Raw genomic sequence first — 15,402 nt, 5'->3', positions numbered from 1 at the left:
TAAGCTCTTGAGTGAGTTCCATTTTTTTAGGGAAAAAACATAACCACTCCTATCTAATTACGAGGAATTCATAGCAACTTTTTGAAGAATATTCAGTGAAATTGGCAGAATTATTGTCTGCCTCCATCCATTTGGCAGTTAAGAGCTGATTAGCTGTTACTTTATCTCCCTCCTCTTTATGTCTCTCCGGGGATTAGTACACAGACCCCCAAGGTCTTTTCAGGGGCTGATGACACTGTAGTTTTAATTTGGCTAATATCAGCAGCAAGACCACTGGGCCAATTTGCCACATGGTAGTGAATATCAGGGGAGTTGCAGAGGTTGACAGCATATAGCGGGGGAGGCAGAGGTGAACATAGAAAAACAGAGGATGTCAATTGAAGGCAAGAGGAGTATGGAGATGACAGCAGAAGGCAGGGGGAGGCAGTGGGTGAATAGGAGAGTGTGATAGGGAAAGACAGTGGGTGACATGGGTACAATCACATTGTCCTATACGATGCAGAGAACAAGTAATATGTATTTTGCTGAATTCAGTAAAACAGCAACTACAAGCTTCTTGTGCTTTCCTCTGTGTGTCACTCTATCAGACATACTCTGACAATGCCAATTACACCGGTTATGAGCTGCCTTCACAGACAGCAGCAAATCAGGAATCATTTACAGCTATCTTAATTAGATGGAGTGTGTAACTGTGATCATCAGTGCTAATAGGTGCCACACCCAAGGTCAGTCCTGCCTTCTCTGCTCTTTGTGCTGGACCATTCATCAACATTGCTAAAAATGGTCTTCTCATTGCTGATCTGGGCCCATTAAGTCATCATGGTCCCCAGGATAATGCACCTGATGAAACAATGGTGGTTTATCCCAGGATTATATCATCTCAGAACTCCAATGAGATGTTTTGTTTTCTGGATTATCCAGAGTAAGGTTTGTAAACCCTGATCCAGAAATGCTGATTAATAAGGAGACCTTCCAGAAAAGCATTTCCAGGGTTGGACTGGCCTACAGGGACAATCTCCTGTGGGTAACACTGCCTGTGGGCCCACCTCTTCCACTAGGGATCAAGTTCTAGACTGTCGACTTTAATTATCCAGTATATTATGCATATGTTAATATATCTAATACTGCACAGGGCTATGGTGTATTTTCTACAGTGCATTGATGTTATTTATCAAGTACATTATCATGTACTATCAGTTTTACCACACCCCCTCTGTAGACTGATCCCACCCCTAAACTCAGGCCCCTACAACTATATTCCACATGGTGTGCCCTTCATGTAGCAATTTCAACATTTCTGTGCATTTTCCATGAAAATTAGAATCACTATATATAAAAGGCTAAATCCTCCTTATCTTATTGAGGTGAAGAACCGCCAGTGACCACTAGGGGCCAAACGTCGGACCAAATTACTCCTTAACAGAAAGTGCAGCTAAAATGATCTGTTTCAAACAAGTAGTTCTATAAAAATATATACACATGAACACAACTGTAAATCATCTATAAATGTATCTAGTGTCTGTGTGTCTCAGAAACACTGCCATCTGTTGGCAGCGAGTTGACTACATCTTTCTCTTTCACACGTACAAACACAGAGGCAATCACAAGGTAGCAGAATACTACCTGTGGAAGCATTTGCTTTGAGCGGACTTACACTGCCATCTATTGGCAGCAAGTGAAACTACATCTACTAGCTTTCGAAGCAATAACTTCGAGCGGGCTTACAAGTCTACCCTTTTCTGTTAAAAACTGTAGCCCCTTCCCTTCTCCTGTCTGTTAGTTTCTCCTCTCCTGGTTTGCACATTTGCAACAAAGAGCTTATTTTAGAACAAAGAACAGAACAGTTTTCTTTTTACGCCAATTTTTAATTCACAATGCATATTTTTCCATAATCCCGTCTTATAATGCACATTGTCAAGGAAATCGTATTCACTTCAGCCAGTTGTCACAAAGAATGTTATATATTTTTTGCAATAAGAATATTCAGTGATTGTTATAATTCCACACAGTGGGGCTGATGCAGTTTTAAATGAAACGCCTCTGCAAATGCTTCTGCATAGCTTACATGGAAGGAAAAGGTTATATTTGCAAGTACAGTATAGGTAGATGTACGGTATGCATTTGTACATTCCAATTTGTGCACTTGTTTTATTAGTCATAATCATCATTATGAAGGCCTACTGGGTCCGATTCAGATCTTCTCACTATGCTGTGTATATTAGCTGTCTAGCGAGGAGGTAAACGCCGAACGCACGCCCCCTTTCCCGCTGCCTGAATCCCCGAGCTATGCTGCGAGCCTAGCATGCGGCCACACGGAGAGAACATTTTTCGATGGTTATTCACCATCTTACGATTTTTCTACTAATCGGTAGGAAATGGAAGCTTGGACTTACTTTTCATATGGCTGCTTTCCACCGAATTCGGGTTGAGCGCCGACGTCATGTGACTTCATCCACCCGCCCCAAGCAGACAGGGCCACGCCTGCATTTGTTGGGGGTCCACCCAGCGCTTCCATAGGCGCACCCATGAAATGATGGGCGGGGCCCCAGCGGCAACCCCCTGCCTGTCACTCATTTTGCAAACGCATTGAGGGTTTGCACAAGCGCACGAGAAACTATACTCATGCGCACACACTCCCACCATCGGAGATGAGGCTGAATTTGGACCTGTACGAACAGGTCTGAATAGGCCCCACTGTTCCTTCACCAGCCCTATACCTGGGGCAGGATATCCATGTGCAATTATACATATGCCTGGCTCCATAAAGCCCATAATTCCATCAATATGGCCTTCATGAAGAGTGAGTGCATGCAAACTCCTCATTACTCAGGCAGTACTAAAACACCCAGAATGCATCTGCAAAATCAAATAACATTTAAATCTGGCACAGCTTTAGGAAGAACAAAGACTGGGGACCTTATTCAGGTCCATTCGCACGGCCTCATGCCTTCACACAGGGCCGATGTTTTCTCTTTGCACATGCGCATTTCAGTGCATGTGCATGCACTGGGTGCGTGTGGTCATGGCACATCCTTACGAGCGGAGTGCGGTGAGGCGGGGTGGCGGTGGAGGCCCATTAGCATATTGATGCATTAGCATATAGGCATTCTCATGCTAATGGAAAGATGATGCAGGTTTGGGGAGTGGGCAGCTGACATCACCAGATGTCAGTTGTCCACCTACTTTCCTCAGATTGTGCACGCAGATCTAAGGTTGCTCTGAGCAACCTTAGATCTGCATGCACGTTCCACATCATTTCGATAGTCGGCGACCCTCAAAAGATGTGGGTGTTCCCCACACAGGGTGCGTGGGTGTTCCTCCACAGGCTGGGAATAGATGTTTATGTAACACATCCATTCGCAGCCAGTGCAAATGTACGCACCTTGCGGATGATGGGCCAGCTTACCACTTTTTCCAAGGAGTGATCTGGTTGACTCGCAAGGATGCAAACCAGAATAAACCCCCGGGTGTGTAGATTTTGCAAGTTGCAGGAACTAGAGCAGGTGTAGTTTTCTATGGAAAATGAAACAACCAAAGGTGGCAGAAACATACATGGACATTCGATGGCTTAGTAGAAAGTTATATCAAAGTCAAACAGTCAGCCAAAATCCTGCACTACACTTTTCAACTCTGAATATATTTTCACTTTATTTTGCTCTTTGCCGGTGGCAGAATTGACCTAACGGCTCTGGGGCTGCATCCACCCCGTGAGATCCACCACCTCAATGAGCCAATTGCAGTCCTTGAGCCTCTCCAATAGTTTTAGCAGTCACCTCTGTATACTGGCTTTACAATGTCAAAAGCCCACTAGATGGGTGACACATGTATTGCTAATGGTTCCAGTTGATGGATCTGCAGTGTCTAGGTCGATACCAAAAATTCAGCATTGACAAAAGGTCAACATACACTAGGTCTACACCAGCAAAAGGTGGACGTGCCAGAAGCATGGCAAGTGAAGCGAGCCATGTGATGGTACGTGATCCACTAAATGAAGGTCCATGTCACCAAAAGTCAACATCGCCACGAAAAAAACTCAGTGAAAACCTCTTGTTGACCTTTTGCGTCTGCTGACTTTTCCATGTAAAACTTTTGTCAAATTGACCCGCTGCATGTCAACGTTTTGTCTTTGTTGACTCGGTGCATATCGACCTTTGCTTATGTTGACCTAATGAATGTCGACCTAGGTACCGTTGACCTTTCCATCCACACCCATGACTATGACCATCTACATATCTCAAAACAGAACAGTTATAAATGCACATAAACATAAAAAACAATATTGCTTATGCTATATAAATGCACAAAAACATACATTTTCCCATGAGCTACAGTCTACATGCACATAAACATACTAACATTGCAGTTGCATGTACAGTAGGGTAGTAATGCCACAAGCTGCCACCTGATACAAAGTTCCTAGTTATTCTCCTGTATACAGCATTCTTCAGTTCTTCACCACCATTTCAGCCCAATCATCCTGGTAATTCTTCTGGTCAAGTTTCCTGTTTCTTCAGTCCGTACCTTCCGGTCCAGTCAGCCTGGTAAATCCTCTGGATCAAGTATCTTGTCTTGTGTGTGTTCAGCTCCGGTCTTATCTACCTGGTAATCTCCCAGATCAGTAAGTACATTTCAGTTGCCTGGAGGCAAGACATATATTGCCCCCCCCCCCACACACACACACACACACACACACAACCCTATATAACCTTAAATAAAATATATATTTCTGTTTAGATAGATAGATAGATAGATAGATAGATAGATAGATAGAAAGATAGATAGATAGATACTGTAGAACATATATATTTCAGAACTCAGCCACAGAAACAATATTGTTGGTTTTAAATAACTGGGCGGTGACCCCTTGGGAGCAGGAGCCCGGCGGCAGATGGCTCCCAGAGTTCTGCCTTTGTCCCGGATCCTGTTTTCATTGTCAGCTGGCCTACTTAAGTTGTTCCTGTACAGTATTTCTAGTTACCATTATTTGCCAAAAAGTCTATCTTTATTTGTTCCGATAGTCCCAGCCTCTGTTAAGACAAGAAGGCTTGTTTAAAGTCAAGGACATTGTTGTACTCTCCCGGAAACCCCAGACCAAGTACTGCATATTACAGTGCTACCCGGCAGTGGCGTAACGAAAATTTTTGCTCCCCCCCGCCGGGACAATTTCGCGCGCCCCCCCCCGGACAATTTTGCCGCTGCCCCCCGCAGGGGTCCGTGCGGCGCGGAGGTACCTGTATTCATTTCAGGGAGAGCCTGGAGGTCCCTGCGCCTGCGGCGCTGAGTAGGATGTTGCCGGCCGGGGTCCCTGCAGTGAAGTGGAAATAACGCGCTATCTCCGGCGGAGATAGCGCGTTATTTCCACTTCACTGCAGGGACCCCGGCCGGCAACATCCTACTCAGCGCCGCAGGCGCAGGGACCTCCAGGCTCTCCCTGCCTGAATACAGGTACCTCCGCGCCGCACGGACCCCCCTGCCAGCTCCCCGCTGCACCCACAAGCAGTGGGGAGCTGGCTGAGAAAAAATAGCGCCCGCAGACACCCGGCGCCTCCCCGCCACCGCGGGGGCTGCGACCTTATAGTTACGCCAGTGCTACCCGGTGTCAACTAGTCCTGCTATTCTGTGTCATCCGGTCCTGCACCATCCAGTCCTGCTATAGCATAAATTTGTCTAGCATATTGCATGCCCCTAAAACTAACAGTACAGTACAGTATGTACGATTATTTATCTCTGCTACAAATCTACCTGACTTACAGTATGTGCATGCAGCAAAGCTGAGTTACAGTATTTAGCGCAACTTCATTTGTGCTCAGTAAAAAACGTTCTGCAATAACACATAAAAAAAAAAATCTGAATCGACAAGAGTTATTTTACATGATATCTGAAGACAATGAAGAATCAACCAAAAAGACAGTTTGTGACTGTTCAAGATTGCTACCAATTTACCGGGACCACTTCATGTTCTTTTGACAAGTTAAATAAAGATACAAATGAGTCGATCAATGTCCCTGAATGATTCTTTCAGTGTCATGCGTCTGCTGCCTCAAATTGGCTCGGAAATTTTATTTACACCAATCAGTCAGCACGCAAGTTAGATGTCCTGTAATAGGAGAATAGTACAAAATGCAGTGATCATTATAATTGTAATTGTAAAACCCTATATAGAAAATGATAACGCAAATGTGCATAGGAGCTAACCCTTTATAAAAGATTGCTTTTTGAGATGGGCGCGTTGCTCCTGTGTCAAGTAAAGGAACCCACTACTCTTCAGGCTCGAAGAACATATTCTCTATCATTGTCAAGACAGAGCTTTGAAAAAGAAGAACTTTGCAAGTGATGCAATTATTAGCAGCAGAACAAAAAGAAGACCTAGGAGGAATTGATGAAAGGACAATGTTTTGGAAAAGAATTATACTGAATATGAAGATATGAAAATAGATTAGGCTGAGCCAAGTCTGCAAATAGGAAGGCCTTGTAGGTCAAGGATTTTAGAATTCAAAGAAATGTAGAATGTATGCCGGCAAGTCAGCTATTAGCAGCTTTGGAGGAAAGTGTTGTAATGTTACATTATTTAAGTGTTCCTCTTTATTCGCTGTATCTAGACTGTACAATTGTCATCTCACGGTAAGTGTTGGCGGAGATGGGATCTTGGATGTCTGCTACAAATATTAAATATCTGTAAATTTTCACTGCTTGAAAATACAAGCTCTGCAAATTCTGTCCATTGCCATCTGAGTTACGTGGAAGGTATGCGATGACCATATTAAAATTGATAAGACCATTCTCAACATGTTGGTGTACTTAAGGGGGAAGATGACTGTTACCGAATTAGCCTCAGTTGTCCGTAAAGTGTTGAAGTCACTTGGACTATTCCCACATGTACTAAAGGCTGAACTGCTTCTGGAATCTGCATCTGGTAGAAGAATAGTCATCCAAATTATCAATGTCCACTCTTTTGCCTAATTTTACCACCCTAATGTCAGCCATTCCCCCATGCAGCTCACAACTCTCATCACCAAGACTGCCTTATTACCTTTAGTTTATCTCTTCAAAGTCCTGTCTATATTCACCAAAACTGCTCGTTTTCTTTCATTCTCCATCTTTTCAAGCCTTGCCATTCATGTGAATTTAGGAAATTTGGTCGTGTGGTGGTCATAACAGTTCTGGGAAACAGAATCCCCTACTTTAAAAAAAATATATATGTTTACTCGTGCTTACTTTTGTCTACTTGTTTGCAGAACAACCTGAGAGCCAATTTCTGTGCACAACAGAGAATGGAGCAGATTCTGTTTAGTCTTTATGTGATAGTGAAGGTAGTTGGCATGGGGTGAATTGTGAGACTCACTGGTTTAAATGGAATGGGATCACTGGATAGACATACATTAGGTCTCCAAGCATTAGGTCGACCACTGAAGGTCGACATGCATAAGGGTTGACATTGGGATAGGTCGAAATCAGCATTATGTCAACATGGGGAATGTTGACAGTCAAAAGGTTGACATGGGGTTTTGTTACGTCTTAGATCTACGAGCGCTTGCAAAATCATTCGATGGTCAGCATGTACCTGTAAAAATAATAAAAGGTTAAACAGCTCTTTTGTTATTTTTGGGGTTGGGGCATATAATTTGCCAATTTTTTGTTGTACAGAGAGTCCAGGGGGTGCTATTCTTTCCCCACCATACCTTAGGCTCATGTAAAGTTGGAAGGCTGGGGAGCGTGCAGAGGTGGTAGCGCACTTTAATTCTTTAGCGCTGTGTTCACGTCCCGTCCTGTTCCGTATACTGGAAGTTGACGGCGGCTTACTTCTGATTGGCAGCTCTCAGTGTGTTACCGGTCCAAGCTATTGCTCTTTCTAAATGGTTCTATATATATATGGTGTCTAGATTATATAGAAATTACTGATGCTCTGTGTAACAGCTGGTAGAGAGTAGTGCTCTCTACATTGGGCAGTATTCAATGAAAAAAATTCGCCGTGCATGGCGAGAGATCTTTTCTCTCGCCATGCACTCGCCCTGTTCCGGAGGGCTCGCTGCCACTTCTGCTCCCTCTGTTCAATGTGGTTTAGGCTCGCCGTCACTCGCGGCGAGTCTTAACCCCTGCAGCGGACGGGCGTCCGCTGCAGGGAGCTGGCAGGGAGCCGTGGGACGGTGGCAGCCAGGGAGATTAAAGTCTCCCTGGCTGCCCCAGAACATATGTGGAGGGGAGGTGGGCTCCCCGGGACCCAGGCAGCACAAGCTGCCCCCCCCTATAGCCAGCGGGGGACCCAGTATTCACTGCACCCGATTGTGCATATGTAATGATTGGATGCAGTGAATATATGAATATCTAATGAGCGGCTCGAGAGCTCCGGCCCCCTTTTTTTTTTTTTTATTAAATATATATTCATGTGCTATAAGCACATGAATAAAAATAACATGCCCCTTCACAGAAAAAAAAATCCTGATTTTTTGACACCAAAATAAAAAAAAAAAAAAACTTTTAGTTTAAAAGTTCACATTCCAGCTCTCCATGAAAAGATGGAGAATTGCTACACAGAGAGAGACGGCGAAAATCACTTAGAAAGACAGCAAATATTTCACATTGAATAGGGTTGTTCGCTTTTGGAGAGCAAAATGCTCCGTCCAAGGCGAAAAAAGCACAAATTCGCCATAAAACAGGGCGAATTTTTCTCATTGAATACTGCCCATTATATGACTGTCACAACTACTCCCTGTATTGTATGGTGGTCAATGATGCTCTCTATTATCTCTATTATCTCTATTATGTCTATAAATGTACCAAGCTGTGCGTCCCTCCCTGGGTTGTAGTACTGTGCATGCGCCGGTTTGTGTGTCTCACGCTGCGTCCTCAGCGCATGCACAGTTGTTTTCAATGTTCAGCTTGTTTGCACGGGATGCTGTATTCTCGGCACATGCACTGTTTTAATTTGAAGACGCCGGAGACCAGTACGCGGCGCTAAACATAAGAAGCTGGAGACCCGCAGATAAAGCTGGTGATCAGCGTCGGGGCTCCATAAGGAATGAAGCCCCACATTGCTGTATAATACATCCGGTAAGGCCCACAGTTGGACATGACGTATCTATCCCCATAAAGTATGTTATGTGGAAGGGGATAATACAACAGCCAATCAGCTCAAACATGTAAATTGAAAGTTTGGCTGATTGGCTGGAGCATTATCACCTGGCACATAACGTTTTTTATGGTGATAGATACCACTTCTCCAAGCTTATACATTTACTGCTTTATCCTCGGTGACAGAAGCTTTTGAAAAACAAAAACAAATGCTCTTTAAGACCTTGGTAGAAACAAACAAAACAAAAACCACCAGAATCCATGTACTGTCGATAAGCAGAAATTTCCCTTTTGCAAACTTTTTAGAAGCCTTGACTTGAATATCTTATTCGTTAAAAAATTATGCTGGTGATGGATGTTGTGCATTACGTAGTTTGTTCACTTAAAAGCATTCTTTCAGCTTCATAAATGGCTCTCTTACTGAATTATTTCCCTCACGGAATGATTTGGAAGAGGTCATATTTAATAGATTGACTAAAATTAAATACAAACATTTAAAATGCATATATAAGAGTCTGTCATAAATGGACATATTTAATGTGTGCTCTAGTGATGTTTTTATTGCATTACATAAGATTAGGAATATATTAATCTTGTTTTTAAGGACAACCAAGAGAAGTAAAAGGTGTATCGGAGTATGTGTGTGTGTGTATGTGTAAAACAGATGTATTCATACGTGCATGCAGGGGGGGGGGGGTTTACAAGTACAAGCTCCTCCCAGTAAGTGCTCCAGAGCATGTGTGAGAACAGGCGGTGGAGGCAGGGACTATCCCCCAGCAGCTAAACAGATACACTTCTCAGATGTTTAAAGGCCCATACACACAAAGATGAGTCAGTAACGACCCATCCTTAACTACCATCTTTCATTTTCACCCTTGAAGTGTGTAATGAAACCCATGAGAAAGGAATGTGCTGCAGTCAGTGACAAAGGGATGTGCTTCTGTCAGTGAGGCAGGGATGTGCTTCTGTCAGTGAGACCAGCATGTGCTTCTGTCTGTGAGGCAGGGATATGCTGCAGTCAGGGGTGCTGAGAGGGGGGGGGGACAGGTACAGTTTACCCGGGCCCAGGCCTGTCAGGGGGGCCCAGGTCTGGACACACAGGTTTTTTTTATTTGGTGGCGGGTGCGCTGGGTCTGAGTGCATCGTAGTCAACATTTCAGCGGCGGCATTGAGAGCAGACGTGGGCCAGCATGGGGGCAGCAGCATCACAGAGGTCCTCCCGCTCTCCGACTCCAGGGCCTGCTGAAAGTAAGCTACGTGATTTGGGAGTTTGCTCCTGGCAGAGCATGTTAACCCCTGGCAGAGCATGTACATCTGGGCAGACCATGTAACCCCATGCAGAGCATGTAACTCCGGGCAGAGCATGTAACCCATGGCATAGCATGTAATCCCTGGCAGAGCAGGTTAATCCCATGGCAAAGAGCACTTTAACCCCTGGTAGAGAACGTTAACCCCTGGCAGAGCATGTAACTCCAGGCAGAGCATGTAAACCCATGGCAACGAGCATGTTAACCCCTGGTAAAGCATGTTGTTAACCCCTGGCATCAAGCATGAAGCCCATATCAATGAGCATTTAGGTAAGTGGAACTTACAATGGTCAAAAGAGTGCGGGGAGCTCCATCCATGGGGGCCCCAGGAAGTTGTTGTACCGTGGCCCAGGATTTCTCTTGGCGGCCCTGGCTGCAGTCAGTGTGGCAGTAAGGTGTTTCTGTCAGTGAGGATGGAATGTGCTGCTGTCAATGAGAATGGGATGTGCTGCTATCAGTGAGAAGGGGTTGTGCTGCTGTCAGTGAGGAAGGGATGTGCTGCTGTTAGTGAGGAAGGGATGTGCTGCTGTCAGTGAAGTTGGTATGCGCTGCAGTCAGTGACGATTTGCAGCCTGAAGCACTCCTTCACACTCCTTCACCCTCATGTCCCAGCATCAGATGTACATATGGGTGGGGGAAACGGCTTGGAACTGAGTTCCTCGGCCTGTAATGGTGAGGTGGAACTAGTAATTTTAACAGAAAAGCATTATAATTTTCAGGTAGGGGGGGGAGCTAAAAGTCCTACCACTGTCCCTGGCTCTGCCTAATGGGGAAGTTAGAGAGAAGTGAGTTCCCCACCTCTCCAGGGTGGGGGGGGGGGGGGTGGAGCTAAAAGTCCTACCACTGACCCTGGCTCTGCCTAATGGGGAAGTTAGAGAGAAGTGAGTTCCCCACCCTCTCCAGGACCACTTTAAGCCCTAAACGTACCTTAGACGTACACTTACACCTAAAGCAACTCACAATTTGTAAGTGCATCTAGGGTAAAGGTTGTGTGTTTGTGAATGTAGCGCCACTTTTGTCAAACAGTACAATATACAAATTAAATGTATCATTAATCATCATTACATGTATAATTAGTATACTGTAGCAGTGCTATATTCACAGTGTGTATTATTGTGCCCTGCCAAATCCACAATAGGTATTCTTCTTGCTTGACCTTAACACCCTATTAAGTCTGTACTTATTGTCTTTATTCCATTTGTATTGCTAATGTTCTGAGAATGTTCCACTTGAAAGCAATACTTTTTACCTTGACTTATTATGTGTTGTGTCCTGATACTGCGCTGCTCCCATCTCTCAACATAATGCGCATTGTTTAATTATGATTTATTAACTTTATTAGACTAATGTGTCTAATCTACCCCACAATAAAAAAAACTGAATCATTTAACCTTCAGCAACACCTTTGGCCTGATTTTAGTTGACGCAGTAAACTGCGAAGCCCGCAGCTTACCGAGTCTCAGATTGCCCGTCCCGCCAAACCGCCCTCCCCCCTCGACGTATCCCCTAACTACCATGCGTGGGGATTGGGTACGAAGACACATCCCCTCGAATGTGCCGCAGCTGGAAAAATCATTCAATGGTCTGCGACCATCGGATGATTTCTCAAGGACTCGCAAATATAATTCAATGGAGAATGACTTATATTTGAGGGTTTCTGGCTAAATACAGGGCGGGCAGCTGATGTCATGTGACCTTTTTGTTATTTCACCTGTTCCATATTGGCCTTTTGCTGACTTTCAACCAATACTCTAGGTCGATACTGGTCGATACTGACTGTCAACCTGGACACGGTTGACCCTTTGATCCACAACACCATTGCTATTAGGTTACAATGCTTTTGCTGATTCAACCCCTGTTTATTTAATACAGTACAACTGCCAAAATACTTGGATGGGGCACCATTACTAAGGTACAAGGTGGCTGAGTGATCATTCAGGCTTCCCTCCACACTTGGTGGCTCCTACACATAGCTACTGTATATTATCAGCGTGGGGGCACTCTGGCATATGTGAAATGGGTATTTGACTGTGTTGCAAAGTGTGGATTGGAGACACAAAATCACTTTTGTGGCGCTGGGTATATTTATACACTAGCTGACCCGGCGGGGGGTTTCCCGGGAAAACCTTGGGGTTTTTTTTATTTCCAAAATTGCTGAAAAATGTAATCTTACAATATGCTGTGCCAAAGACCTAAGATTGTAATTTGTTATAGATTCCACCATAATGTTAGAATGTGTTTGCATTGATACTCAATGACGGCAATGAAATCAGGTGTGGTGTTGTTGTTTGAAACACAACGCTCCTGAGTGGATAACTTGTATGTGTTGATGAATTCCACATCCACTATGACATACCCTCCAACATCTGAGGGTCAGAAATCGGTACAAAATCAGAAAGGGGCGTGACCACACCTCCATTTCTATACTCAATGGAACAGTTTCTAGGGTGTGTAATTACAGGCACTGAGTGCGTGGAGACCGGGGTGGACGTTACTTTCCGCGCCATAATTAATTAGAAATTGACCGCTCTCTGCCACTGCCACTCCCCTCACCGATCCTGCCTGCAGCAGTCTCTGAGGTCTGGAGATCTGTAAAGCACATGCACCGGGCATCTCTACCAAGCAGTGGGGCAGCCCCTGAGTGTGGGAGCAGGTCTGCGGGCCTGGCCACATGACGTCACGATGCGACGCACGCTACCCGCACCACTGCAATGCACCACTGGGAACGGGTGCAATGGTCGAAATTCTTCCCTACACCCGCCGGGCCAATCCACCGATCCAGCCATCGCAAACATAAATGGGTGCATTGATAAGGTTTGCAGTGTAAGTAGTTGAAGAATAAGACTGAGATAAAGATTTTAAGATGTACAATTTACGCAATAAATCATGAACAAAAAAATATAAGTGTACATAGAAGTACAATCAAGAAATGAAAGTAGGATTAAAAAATAAGTTCTGATTCAAGCTGATAATTGTTTGGATGGGGGTGAGTTGCGAAACAAATCTATAGGTGGGGGATATGGATATTGTGGGCATAATTGGTGTTTGGTACACATACAGTGGGTCCTCAATTGATGGGATTTTCACTACAGTGTCACGGTCACAGTGTCACCATAGTGGGATTCCCAATTGGGAGCCAGGTGGTCTTTTAGGGACCCTTTACAATCCTGTAGGTCTCTTCTCCTTGAGCTTACAGTCTCCCTTAATGATAGTCAATCACTGAGGGAGACCGTAGGCTCCAGGAGAAGAGAAATGGGATTGTAAAGGGGTCCTTAAAAGACCACCTGTACCCCAATTGGAAATCCCCCTATGGTGACATTGTAGTGAAAATGTCTCATCAACTGGGGACCCCCTGTAGGTGTACCAAACACCAATTATGCCCACAATTTACATACCCCCCCTCCACCTATAGATTTGTTTCGCAACCCACCCCCATCCAAACAATTATCAGTTTGAATCAGAATTTATTTTTTAATCCTACTTTCATTTCTTGATTGTACTTCTATGTACACATATTTATTTCACGATTTATTGAGTAAATTGTACACTATAACGTGACAAATCTTCATCTCAGTCTTATTCTTCAACTTCTTACACTCATAACATTCAAACAAATACATGCAGCGCTCATGCCCATCGACTAAACATTATCTGTGAACCAAATTAGTCTGGGAAACCCTAAAGGCAGAGCATTGCCTGATATCCAACTGACTAACAGGGTGAGTGCAGTGTACCCACTTTGTATTGATCAATGGGTGCATTGGCCAGGACACAGATTTCTCAGTGCAACTGGCCAGGGAGCGCAGAGATGGATATGGGAAGAAAAGAAAAACCGGTACATTAGGTACAGTTTTTATTTGCTGGTACAGACTGTCAAATAAACTGCAAATTCTTTTTTTTTATGTGTTTGTGTGTGTTGTACTGTTTTTGTGTGTGTGTGTTGTAGTGTATGTGGTTGTGTGTGTTGTGTTGTATGTATCTGTCCGATGCATAAGTGTGTGGGGTGTGCTATGTATATACAGTATGTGTATGTGTGTGTTGTGCCTTTGTGTATCTGTGCAATGTTTAAAGCCCCGTACACATGGGGAGATAAATTGCTCAGTTTCTCCTTTTCATCAGCGACCAGAGTTGAAAAGGAACCTCTGCCGGGGGAGTCGCAGAGGTAATCAGCTGGTTGCAGGAGCATGTTCCTGCGACCAGTGATTAGAATGGGGCTGAAAACAGGAGCACGCACCCAGTGATTTATGGCCAGGGCACACTCCCATCACTGGCAATATGGTCGCCAGCGACCATATTTCCAGCGATTTCAGCCCCTATCGCCTCCATGTGTACACAGCTTATGTGTGTGTTTTGTGTGTTGTACTGTTTTTTGTGTGTGTGTGGTGAATGTAGGTGTGTGTTGTGGTGTTACAGGTATGTTATGTGTGTGTGTTGTGTGATCTGCCCAATGTGTAAGTGTGTAAGGTGTGCTACGTATAAATGTGTGTGTGTGTGTGTGTGTGTGTAATGTGCTGTTTGTATCTGTTCAATGTTTGTTTGTGTGTTCTGTGTATTGTACTGTTTTTGAGTGCATGTTGTAGTGAATGTGGGTGTGTGTTGTACTGTGAGTGGTGTGTTATGTGTGTGTGTTGGGTTATGTGTACAGTATCTGCCAAATGTGAGGTGCGCTACATATATATGTGTGTGCAGTGTGCTATGCGTATTCTGGCCATGTTTGTGTGTGTGTTTGTTGTACTGTATTTGGGTGGTGTTGTAGTGTATATGCGGATGGTGTTGGCGGGAAGGGGTGTGTTGGGTTAGGGATTTTGGGGGTGTATCTGCGTGTTGACCTGGGAAGTGTGTCAGTGAGTAATGAGTACACCTGTGTGTCTGCGTGTTGACCTGGGAAGTGTGTCAGTGAGTAATGAGTACACCTGTGTGTCTGCGCGGTGACCTGGGAAGTGACAGTGAGTAATGAGTACACCTGTGTGTCTGTGCGGTGACGTGGGAAGTGTGTCAGTGAGTAATGAGTACACCTGTGTGTCTG

Source organism: Crinia signifera, chromosome 2, assembly GCF_055691185.1.
Source record: "Crinia signifera chromosome 2, ASM5569118v1, whole genome shotgun sequence".
In the NCBI taxonomy this organism is placed as follows: Eukaryota; Metazoa; Chordata; class Amphibia; order Anura; family Myobatrachidae; genus Crinia; species Crinia signifera.
This window is presented reverse-complemented; position numbering follows the sequence as displayed.